The sequence below is a fragment of the Cetorhinus maximus genome, chromosome 29 (assembly GCF_964194155.1).
Source record: "Cetorhinus maximus chromosome 29, sCetMax3.hap1.1, whole genome shotgun sequence".
Classification (NCBI taxonomy): Eukaryota; Metazoa; Chordata; class Chondrichthyes; order Lamniformes; family Cetorhinidae; genus Cetorhinus; species Cetorhinus maximus.
In genome coordinates this window covers 8713090-8723293 of record NC_135907.1, presented here as the reverse complement: position 1 = coordinate 8723293, position 10204 = coordinate 8713090, and the positions used below count along the sequence as shown (strand labels likewise).

Sequence of the window (10204 nt, the reverse complement as noted above, 5' to 3'; positions counted from 1 at the left end):
CAGCCAAGTCTATGCGGCTGCTTCTTGGTCTCTATGCTCAAAGTGGGATATTTGGATTCTTAGCTCCATCGACTTCTGTCCTCTGCACAGAGAGCAACCAAACCCCACGCTTCAGCAATTCGTCCCTCACAGCCTCCAAAGCTGAGACAGTTTAGAGTGACCGATGGTAGAATTGTCAAGGTGGGTGGAGGTAGGTGGTCGCGTGATGAATCCCTCCAGGATTTGAGCTCATATTTTTCACTCACTGTTTGAATTTTGGCAGCAATGCAAGGTTGCGACATCTGTTGGAAGAGGGCGGTATTGCAGCATATCAGGGACCAATAGTTAGAATCAAAGGGCAGAACTTTATAGCCCCTCCACCAACGGGCGAAGTCAATGGAGCTTTGAACAGCTGGCTGCATTTTTCTGCCCTGCCCCCCGCCACAACCGGGTTGTAAAATTCCGCCCTTAGAAAGTCTAGAGCACAGAAAGAGGCCAGGCCACTCAGCCCTGCGCTGGCCGAAAACTCGAGCCACCCAGCCTAATCCCACTCCTCAGCATTTAGTCTGTAGCCCTGCAGGTTATGGGACTTCAACGCATAAACAGACACCGTTTAAATGAGTTGAGGGTTTCTGCCTCTAATACCCTTTCAGGCAGTGAACAGTAATCAGATATTTTGTGAATGAAGTATATTTCTGCAAAAATAAAATCCGGCCTTTACATGGACGATGTCACCTTCTTCTGCCCAAATCCGCTGTTCGTGCGCAGACCAATGAACATCTGCGACCAGTTCGAACTGGCCTCGGGAGCCAAGGTAAATCACTGCAAGAGGGAGGCCATGTTCTTTGGGAACTGGGCTGACCGATCCTTTGTCCCCTTCACCGTCAGGTCAGTCTGCCTGAAGGTGCCGGGGATATGGTTCGGAGGGACCTGGCGCTAGAAACTGGGAAGCACACCCATCGCCCTCATCCTGATGGCCACCTTTGTGCGCAGCTGCAGCAAGCTGTGCGTAGACCCCGCAGACCAGTGATGGCAACCTAGGCTAGTGAGTGGGCCGCATGAGCGGCCCTCCTGGATCTCAGTGGGCCGCAAGATTGAAATCAGCATGCGCACTAACCACGACCCCATGAATAAGAATTTGCGGGGTGCGCCGATTGAACCATAGCAGCGCTTTGATTGGAGGCAGACAGACAATCATTCTCAGAAATGTGCATTTTGAAACTCTTTCGAGTTATCAACAGTCACAGATTGCAACTCTTTTGAGTACAATCACAGTTCTTGGTTTCCGGGAGTGGGACACGAACCCACAACCCTCTGATTCAAAGGCGAGGGTGCTATGAACTGAGCCACAGCTGACACCTCACACCAAGCACATTGCCCTCTCTGAGGATTGAACTCAGGACCTTCAGATTATGAGACTGACGTGCTGCCTACTGCGCTAAGATTGGAGGCAGAGGGACTCTACGGCTCTCACGGTCAATGTTGTGTACAATCAGCACGTACCTCACCACGTGCCCTTACTTTGCGTGTGTATCACTTTAGTAATAACGGTCGGAAAAAAACTACGCGGACGGAAACCAGTGGAATCAGGCAACCCAACGAAGGTTGCCCACCACTGCCATAGACCAAGTTTGGGATTTCCTGGCTCTGTTCATGGTGGGCTTCAATAGTGGGAGATCGCAAAAATTGGTTTCATTGTAAAACCAGTTTGTGATCATTCGCTCAGCCCATCAATGGTGGGCCGTGTTTCCCACTGCCGTGCGTCAAGAACCTAATGCATTAACATCTCGTTATAAGCCCTGCTTGCCGGAATCCTCCCCCACGCTGGATCATGAGGTCATGTTAGTGTGCATTCATGCAGATGTGCACCTGGAAAACTGCACTTCACTTGTGACTTTGATGTTTGTTTGCCTGTCTTGCTTCGGGCAGCACTCACAGTCATCAGCGCCAGGCTTCCCAGGCAGCACCACATCACTTGTATGAGAGCTCACAGGCAAGTGTCTACCTACCAGACCAGCCGTAAAGCCGGGGTGGCTTCTCAATGGCTGCAGGGCTCGGGCTGTACTGGGAAAGGGTGGGGGTACCCCAGGGTCTGTGCGAGGGCACATGTTGAACTGTGTAAGTGGCCTCAAGATGGTCAGGGCTGAGGTGCACACCTCCACCTCAGAATGTCCATCTGCCAACTAACGGATAACCCACCACAAAAACAATGGGATCGAGGGAGACAGGGGGGAGGACTGAGAGTCTTTGAGGGAGGGTAATCTTAACGTTAACTTCCTTGGTGACGATGGTGGGGTTCCATTCTCACACAGGGAGGGTCTGAGCTGGTCTGGCAGTGAGAGCTCAGCACCACCATATTCAAACCTGCAGCGATTGTGCAGTACAAAATGTAAATGAGAGCAGACCCTGCTGGTGAGGGCTGTGCAGTAGCTTGGCGGCCAGCTGAATGCACTGGGGGTGGACGGGTGGGGTGCGATTAAAGAGGAAGCCAACTGAACTGTGCACTCCCATAGGAGCAGAGAGGCACACATGTTGGTAGTCTCTCAATGACGTTGCAGGGAATCACCGAAATGAAGCAACACTGTGCATTTATGCGAGACTAATCGCACAAAGTGACACTGATCGATCTCCTTGGTTTAACCCCTTGCCCACAGTGTGGAAATTCCCCAGCGTGATAAAGAATTTCAGAGCAGTTGGGTAACTGGACAAGCTTCAGAAGCGCCTTTCACAGAATCACAGAATGGTTCCGGTGTAGAAGGAGGCCATTCGGCCCATTGTGTCTGCACCGGGCTCGCTGAACACTTTAACTTAGTGCCAATCTTCTGCCTTTTCCCCGTAACCCTGCGAGTTGTTTCTGTTTAAATAATCATCCAATGTCCTCTGAAATGCCTCCATTGAACTTGCCTCCACCACACTTCCAGGCCGTGCATTCCAAACCCCAGCTACACATTGTTTCAGCGGGGGCGCTGGACGATTTGCAGGACAGAAGCCTTAGGCTCCCCCTCAAAATATCTCACAGCCTGACTAAAGGTTGACATTCAGGTATACTCCGAAGACACTGGCATTACAGTGCAGTGAATGAGGGGCTGAAAGCAGCAGATCCAGGAGCCTGGCCAAAGCAATCTCTCAAAGCAGCCATTCCTGTGAACTGGGGAGGGGAGGACCTTGATACACACCCCACCCCACCCCACTGCCCATCCTTCCAGAGGTGAGTACTTGCCGGCACGAGAACAAAGCCCCTGAACACACATTCGCTGAGGAGTCATTGACAGAAAGAGGACCTTTGCAGATTAACCCCGACTCTTGTTTGTTTCTCATTGATACTGCGGCCACCAGGAAGATGAGGCCTGGATTCGTTGCTGCCTGTATAATCGCCTACAGGCATGAGAGAAGAAGGAGGTGATTGCAACAGAGAAAGCTGGTTCCCCAAAGGGAGGAGCAAAACCCTCTCAAGGCCAAGGAGCAGCAGAGCCCCCTCCAGACACAGAGGATGAGGAGAGCAGGAACGTTGTGTGTTGGCACCTCGCTAGACCCAGAGTGTACAGACATCACATGTCTTATCTGCAGGTGAGGGAGAGACAATGTTGCCTACCCCTCTGCGTGTCCAGGGATCTGGTGACTCACATGTGCCACATTCTCCAGGAATTGGCGCCACGGGGACTGGGGGGCTCTGAAAGTGACAGCCTCACTCAACTTCTTTGCCATTGGTTCCTTCCAGGGCTTCAGTGGGGACCTCTGCAGGATCTCTCGAGCATCCACACACAAATGGAGACATGAGGTCACAGGTGCCCTTTTTACCAAGGCCCACAATTATGTCAACTTCGACAGAGACCAAGCAAGCCAGGACGTCAGAGCGCTGGGCTTTGCAAAGATTTCCAGGTTTCCACAGGTGCAGGGAGTCATCAACTGCACTCATGTTGATATCAAAGCTCCAGCAGGCACTCCAATATATGAACAGGAAAGGCTTCCACTCACTCAATGTACAGCTGGTGTGCAACCATAACAAACAAATCCAGCAGCCTTGCTCCTGACACCCTGGAAGCGCCCACGACTCATACATCTTGAGTAGACCGCAGACCCCGGACACCTTAGAGGGACCACACAGGATCCAGGGTTGCACTGCGTACCTGCAAAGCACATGGCTGATGACGCCCGTGCGGCAGCCTCAGACTCCTGCAGAGACAAGGGACAACGAGGCTCATGCTGCTACCCAGACATTGGTGGAACGCACCAGAGAGATGCTGAAGGATCTATTCCAATGCTTGGACAGATCTGGCGGAGCACACCAACACACTCCTCAGAGGTCTCACGGATCACCGTGGCTTGCTGCGTGCTGCACAGCCTGGGGTTCCAAAGTAGGGAAGTTCTTGCCAGTTGCCGACATGCAGGAGCTGCACATCTCCAATGAGGAGGACATTGAAGGGGTCGAGCGCAATGAGGTCGAGGAAGCCGTGGATGCAGATGAAGAGGCCATGGCACTGGCCGGACGAGGCAGCATGCACATGATGGCCTCATAGCTACCATATTCCAGGAGGAGGATGACTAGTTGCAGTGAGTATCCTCTTGGACAAGTGCCCTCCATCATGGGCCAACATGAACAGCAGCTTTGCTGTTCCTCTCTTTTCAACAATGCACTTCAAAATGAGAGTGAGTGGTTCCACATCAGGCTCACGATGCTCTGATCCTTTGAAAGATGATGAAGCCTCGGGAACATGTGTCCTTGCTGAGATGAGGTGGACACTGGATGAGGGTGTCCTCCAGGCATCTCCCCAACATCCCAGTCGCAATGGCAGCCTACAAGAGGCTGGAGCTGTTCCACTATCCTGAGTGGGTTTGTAGGTGTTAGCCTTCAATGAGACAACACTCCTCAAGGAGATCCATCACCAGCAATGGGACAATGCACTCTGTGTAACCTCGATGGGGAAACTGATAGGTAATCGAGGGCATTCCGCAGGTCTGAATCTATTTAGGGATCAGCCAGTCCCCTGTGTCACCTTCTTCTCAATCCCATTGACATCCGGCACTCTCAGTCAGGGATATTGGCCTACATTTATCCTCACCTTACTGAGGATGACAATGTTCAACCAGTTGCCTGCCAGACATTAAAAAGCCTCCTCTTTAACACAGACATTGTGCCCTCATAACCAGCCCTGACCCTGGCGAACCGAAAAATGCTCAGAGACCATGAAGCCCTCAAGGTCACGTGTCATTCCTAATAAAGAGCACACTTCTGCTTCACTACACCTTCACTGCTCCCCTCAGCATTGTGTGAAGCAACAATGTGTGCCTCCAGGGCATGCTCAAAGACTCCATTGCCCTCCAGATATGACCATTTGGAGTTAGCCTCAGTGTTCTTGGCCAGCGTTCACGTGAGGGGAGGCACAGCCCTGCATCCGTACATTGAGACGAGAGTCTTGTGGCCATGACACAGGCAACTGCACCGTGAGAGACGCTCAGGGCTGTCGGTTCGAGCGCCAGGATAATAGTAACAATGAGAGGGCCAGAGTTTTGTCAACTTGAGGCGGCAATTATTGCTCAGCTTATTCGATGTACAGTCGGAAAGCCACAAATGCAGTTGCCAAACAGGAGCGGACACTACTTGAGTAGGCGCTCATAGCATGAAAACCCTGGCAGATGACAGAGTGCATTGAGTTCCAGGATCTATGACCCTTCTCCATGCGTTAACACATCTGTCCTTCGACACTACCCCTTCACCTTTCAATCATGCAGACAAGATGGGACAACACCTCAGCCTCTATGTTACACAGCCAAGAGCGAACATGACATAGCCCTGCATGGCATGTGAAGTACAAACACGCGAGGCACCACTGATGTTGGAAATGATCTGAAAGCGGCCACAGTCATTGTGGTGAAATGGAAGCAGACTACATAGGCGAGAGGCCCATGATAGCGAGGGCTGCGTTGTGTGGGGTTAGGGACCATGGCGTGTCATCTGATTGACTGCAACACAGCTCATCATGAAAAGGAGGCATACACAAGAGGAGATGTGGAATGGGTGATATTGTATTTACAGTTGTGCACATTATATACATGTTGTGAACACCCAAGCCACCATTGTGCTCCTGGTAGTATTTGGCTTCCCTAAGTCTAACGCTACATCTGGGTGCACCCCCCACATCCACAGCAGAGGTGGAGACAGCCTGCTGACTGCAATGCCCTGTTGTCTGTGATGACCTTGGGGGGTATCCTCTGGAGGGCCCCAGCCTGGTTTGGGTGTCCTGCTGTGGGGCAGGTGCACCCCCCTCGGCCTGTGGAACTGGAGCTGATGGGGTCACAGGAAGAGGGGATTTGGATCGGTCGGACACTCCCGGAGTCACCTGGGTGGATGGGCCCTGGGTGTCCAGCGGCTGATCCTCCTCCCTATGGGTGCCCGAGGGCCCCTGGGTGACTCCTCGAGGAGAGGGCAGCTGGAGTGAGGTCGAGCTGCCCCGCACCCCTCTTGCGTCGACACTGTTGGATGCCACCACTGATGGCTATGGTGATGGAGCTCAGCACCCGCAGCAGTGCAAGACCGATGTCCTAGGCCAAGGTCTCCATGGCAACCACCATCCTACTAGTGTTGACCTCGGTGCATTGACACGCCGGCACTATCACCTCGGCCTGAAGGCAGACGGGCTCCTCCATCATGCGTTGCAACCTGAGGAGTGAAGCGGACATCCCTTCCCGATGTTCCTGAGCTTCTCTTTGCAACTGACTGAGTCCAGAGCTCGGCATCGGACATGGACTTAGCAGAATCCTGGCCTCCAGCAGACCTCCGAGTCCCAGCAAACTCGGATGTCCCTACCTCCGCCTGCTGTGGACCAGGTTGTGCGCTGTACTCTAGATCTAGGTCCCACCGAGGTGCGTGACTGTACTGGTGGATGGTGTGGGTGAGCGCTGTGACGGGTCTTCAAGGCTGCTTATTTATAAATCCTCACCCGAGGTGTCCACTTGGCTGGAGCTGAGGGCCTGGCCGGAGCTGAGGGCCTGGCTGGAGCTGAGGGTCTGGCTGGAGCTGAGGGCCTGGCTGGAGCTGAGGGCCTGGCCGGAGCTGAGGGCCTGGCCGGAGCTGAGGGCCTGGCTGGCTGAGGGCCCTGGGCACTTGTCAGAACTGCCTATGAAAGAAAGCAGAGATAATTAGCACATGGCTGCCAAGTTAAAAACAGGAGCGAGCACTCACAGCGGCATTGACAGAGGGATGACCTGGTGCAGGTTCCTCATGTGGATGTTTGTTGCCGACCCCATGGCCCACATCCTCTCCAGCCAGCTCAATAGCGCGATTTTCAAAGGAAGTGAGGATCATGATGTCCGGCACTCCACCCCCCGGTCTAGGACCTCTCCATTTTATTGTGCGCGATCTTGTCCAGCATAAAGACAGATGGAGAGAGTGTGAACAAGGTGCATGCCAGAGCAGATGCGAAGGATGCCAGGCGTGTGTGTGTGTGTGTGTGTGCAGAGTGGAGCCATGGACTGGATGATGAGGACAGATGGAGATGTGTGGGTGCGTGTGAGAGAGAGTGGGTGGTGATGTCCCTTGAGCTGGCAGTGAGTGAGATGCCAGTGAATGTGTGATGGGCTCGTGAGTGTGTGAGTTTAGAGTGATGAGATGGTTGCCTTACCCTGGATAAGATCATTCATCCTCTTTCTGCATTGAATGGCCAACCTCTTCTGTGCAGCGTTGGCACTGATCACCACTGCCACCGCCTCCCAAGCCGGAGCGGTGAGATCCCTGGATCTCCTGCAGCCAGAGCTGGGGTAGAGGATATAACAGCAGGGCCTCCACAGCATCCACAGCATCCACTGAATCTGGGGCCTGCAGTCCTCTTGGCCTCCCGGGCCATGTCTTCACTGGAGTATTCCTGGGCTGCAAGCATTGAGAACTATGTGATGTAACGGCATGGTAGGCCAATCAGAGGCCAGTGATGTGACGTGCTTCCCGTGGCTGCATAATTAATGAGGCAGGAAGGATGATACGGTGTGAAAACCCGCCATTGTGGCCAGTGGGAAAAACGCCAGTTTTCACGCCCACTACCTCACTTGGTGCAATTCAGGGAAAATTCCACCCCAGGTGTCACTACATGCTGGGGCTCTACCTGTCCCCGCTGTTGTGAAGGATGGGTCCGGCTACATTGCTCCGGAATGCTCCAAGTAGTTGGACCGTGCCGTACCACCAAACCCTCATGGAAATGTTTACACACCTTTGACCACAAGTCCATCAAACAGCGGTCTGTACATAACATCCTAGAGCCCTCAACCCCCCTCTCTCCCACCTACTTCTCCCTCCCTCTCTCCCGACACCCCCTTCCATCTCTCCTTCCCCTCCTCTCCCCTCACCCTCTCTCTCACCCACTCTGAGCCTCCTTTTACCCCTCCCTCCCTTTCTCCCCCTCTCCCTCTTGCTCTCCCACTCTCTACCCAGCCTTCCTCTCCACTGCCCCACTCCCCTCTCTCCACCCCCTACTCCCTGCTCTCTCTACCCCTTCTCCCCCTCCCCCCACTCTACCCACTCCCCATCTCTCTCTCCACCCACTGCCCCCTTCCCCTCTACCTTCCTCTACTTCCTCCTTCCTCCCCTCTCACCCTCTCCCATCTCTTTCCTCCTTCCTCCCCTTCCCCTCTCCCCGAACCCCCTCTCTCTCCCTTCACCCCCTCTCTTGCCTTCCCCTTCCCTCCACCTTCCCCCTCGCACTTTCTATACCCCTCCCACTACCTCCCCTGAATGGGAAACAGAGACAACTGTCATAGTTCAAAGGAAACAGTCCCAAACATCAAAGGTTTGCAACACCACAGAACTGGGCCATGAAAACTGCTTTCATTTTTTAGTGCATTTTCGCCCAGCATACAGTAAATGTAGCATTTTTTTCTTTAGTCACACAGTCCTAATCAAGCATTCCCCAGATGAGAGACATGGTACAGTGATATAGAACTTACAGAAGAACCTTCCTTACACCAGTGTGATTTCGAATCTCATACCAACCATCCTGTATCCATTTAGATAGCCAGTTAGCATTGAACATCACGGAACCTGTCCTCGAAGTCTCTCACATTCTTGGCTTAGGCAAATATCATCAGTTCCTCTGACATGTCTTCCTTCTTCCTTAACCAAGGTTTTCCACCCACAGTGGTTGACAGGCCCTCAACCGTGTCCGACCCATCTCCCGCGCCTCTGCCCTCACACCTTCCTTTCCCCCCCGGATCCATGATAGGGTCCCCCTTGTCCTCACTTATCACCCCACCAGCCTCCGCATTCAAAGGATCATCCTCCGCCATTTCCGCCAACTCCAGCATGATGCCACCACCAAACACATCTTCCCTTTACCCCCCCGGCGGCATTCCGCAGGGCTCATTCCCTCCGGGACACCCTGGTCCACTCCTCCATCATCCTCTACACCTCAACCCCCTCTCACGGTACCTTCCCATGCAACCGCAGAAGGTGCAACACCTGCCCCTTTACTTCCCCCCTCCTCACCGTCCAAGGGCCCAAACACTCCTTTCAAGTGAAGCAGCATTTCACTTGCACTTCCCTCAATTTAGTCTACTGCATTCGCTGCTCCCAATGCGGTTTCCTCTACATTGGAGAGACCAAACGCAGACCGGGTGACCGCTTTGCGGAACACCTTCGGTCTGTCCGCAAGCATGACCCAGACCTCCCTGTCGCTTGCCATTTCAACACTCCACCCTGCTCTCATGCCCACATGTCCGTTCTTGGCTTGCTGCATTGTTCCAGTGAAGCTCAACGCAAACTGGAGGAACAGCACCTCATCTTCCGACTAGGCACTTTACAGCCTTCCAGACTGAATATTGAGTTCAACAATTTCAGATCATGAACTCTCTCCTCCATCCCCACCCCCTTTTCGATCCCTCTTTTTCCAATAATTTATAATTTTTAAAAACATATATTTTTCTTTTCCCACCTATTTTTAAATTTATTTCGATCTATTGTTTTGTCTCCACCTTTTAGCCCATTTCGATCCCTTTCCCCTACTCCACCCCAACTAGGGCCCTCTGCCACCTGCTTGTCCTGCTTTCTACCCTTAATGTCCCTATTAGCACATTCCTTAAATAACATCACCACCGTCAACACCCCTTTGTCCTTTTGCCTATGACATCTTTGGCAATCTCTCCTTTGCCTCCACCTACCACTGGCCCCCTGTCCGGCTCTACCTGTCCCACCCCCCCTCAACCAGCTTATATTTCACCTCATTTCTCTATTTCCTCAGTTCTG

The 10204-nt window shown here is 53.0% G+C and overlaps 1 non-coding gene across 1 annotated transcript; it reads right to left on the bottom strand.

Moving 5' to 3' along the window:
• Positions 1-1354: 1354 nt before the first annotated feature.
• Positions 1355-1431, bottom strand: trnam-cau (transfer RNA methionine (anticodon CAU)). The gene has a single exon. It is a non-coding gene; the product is annotated as a tRNA-Met (tRNA).
• Between the last annotated feature and the right edge of the window lie 8773 nt (positions 1432-10204).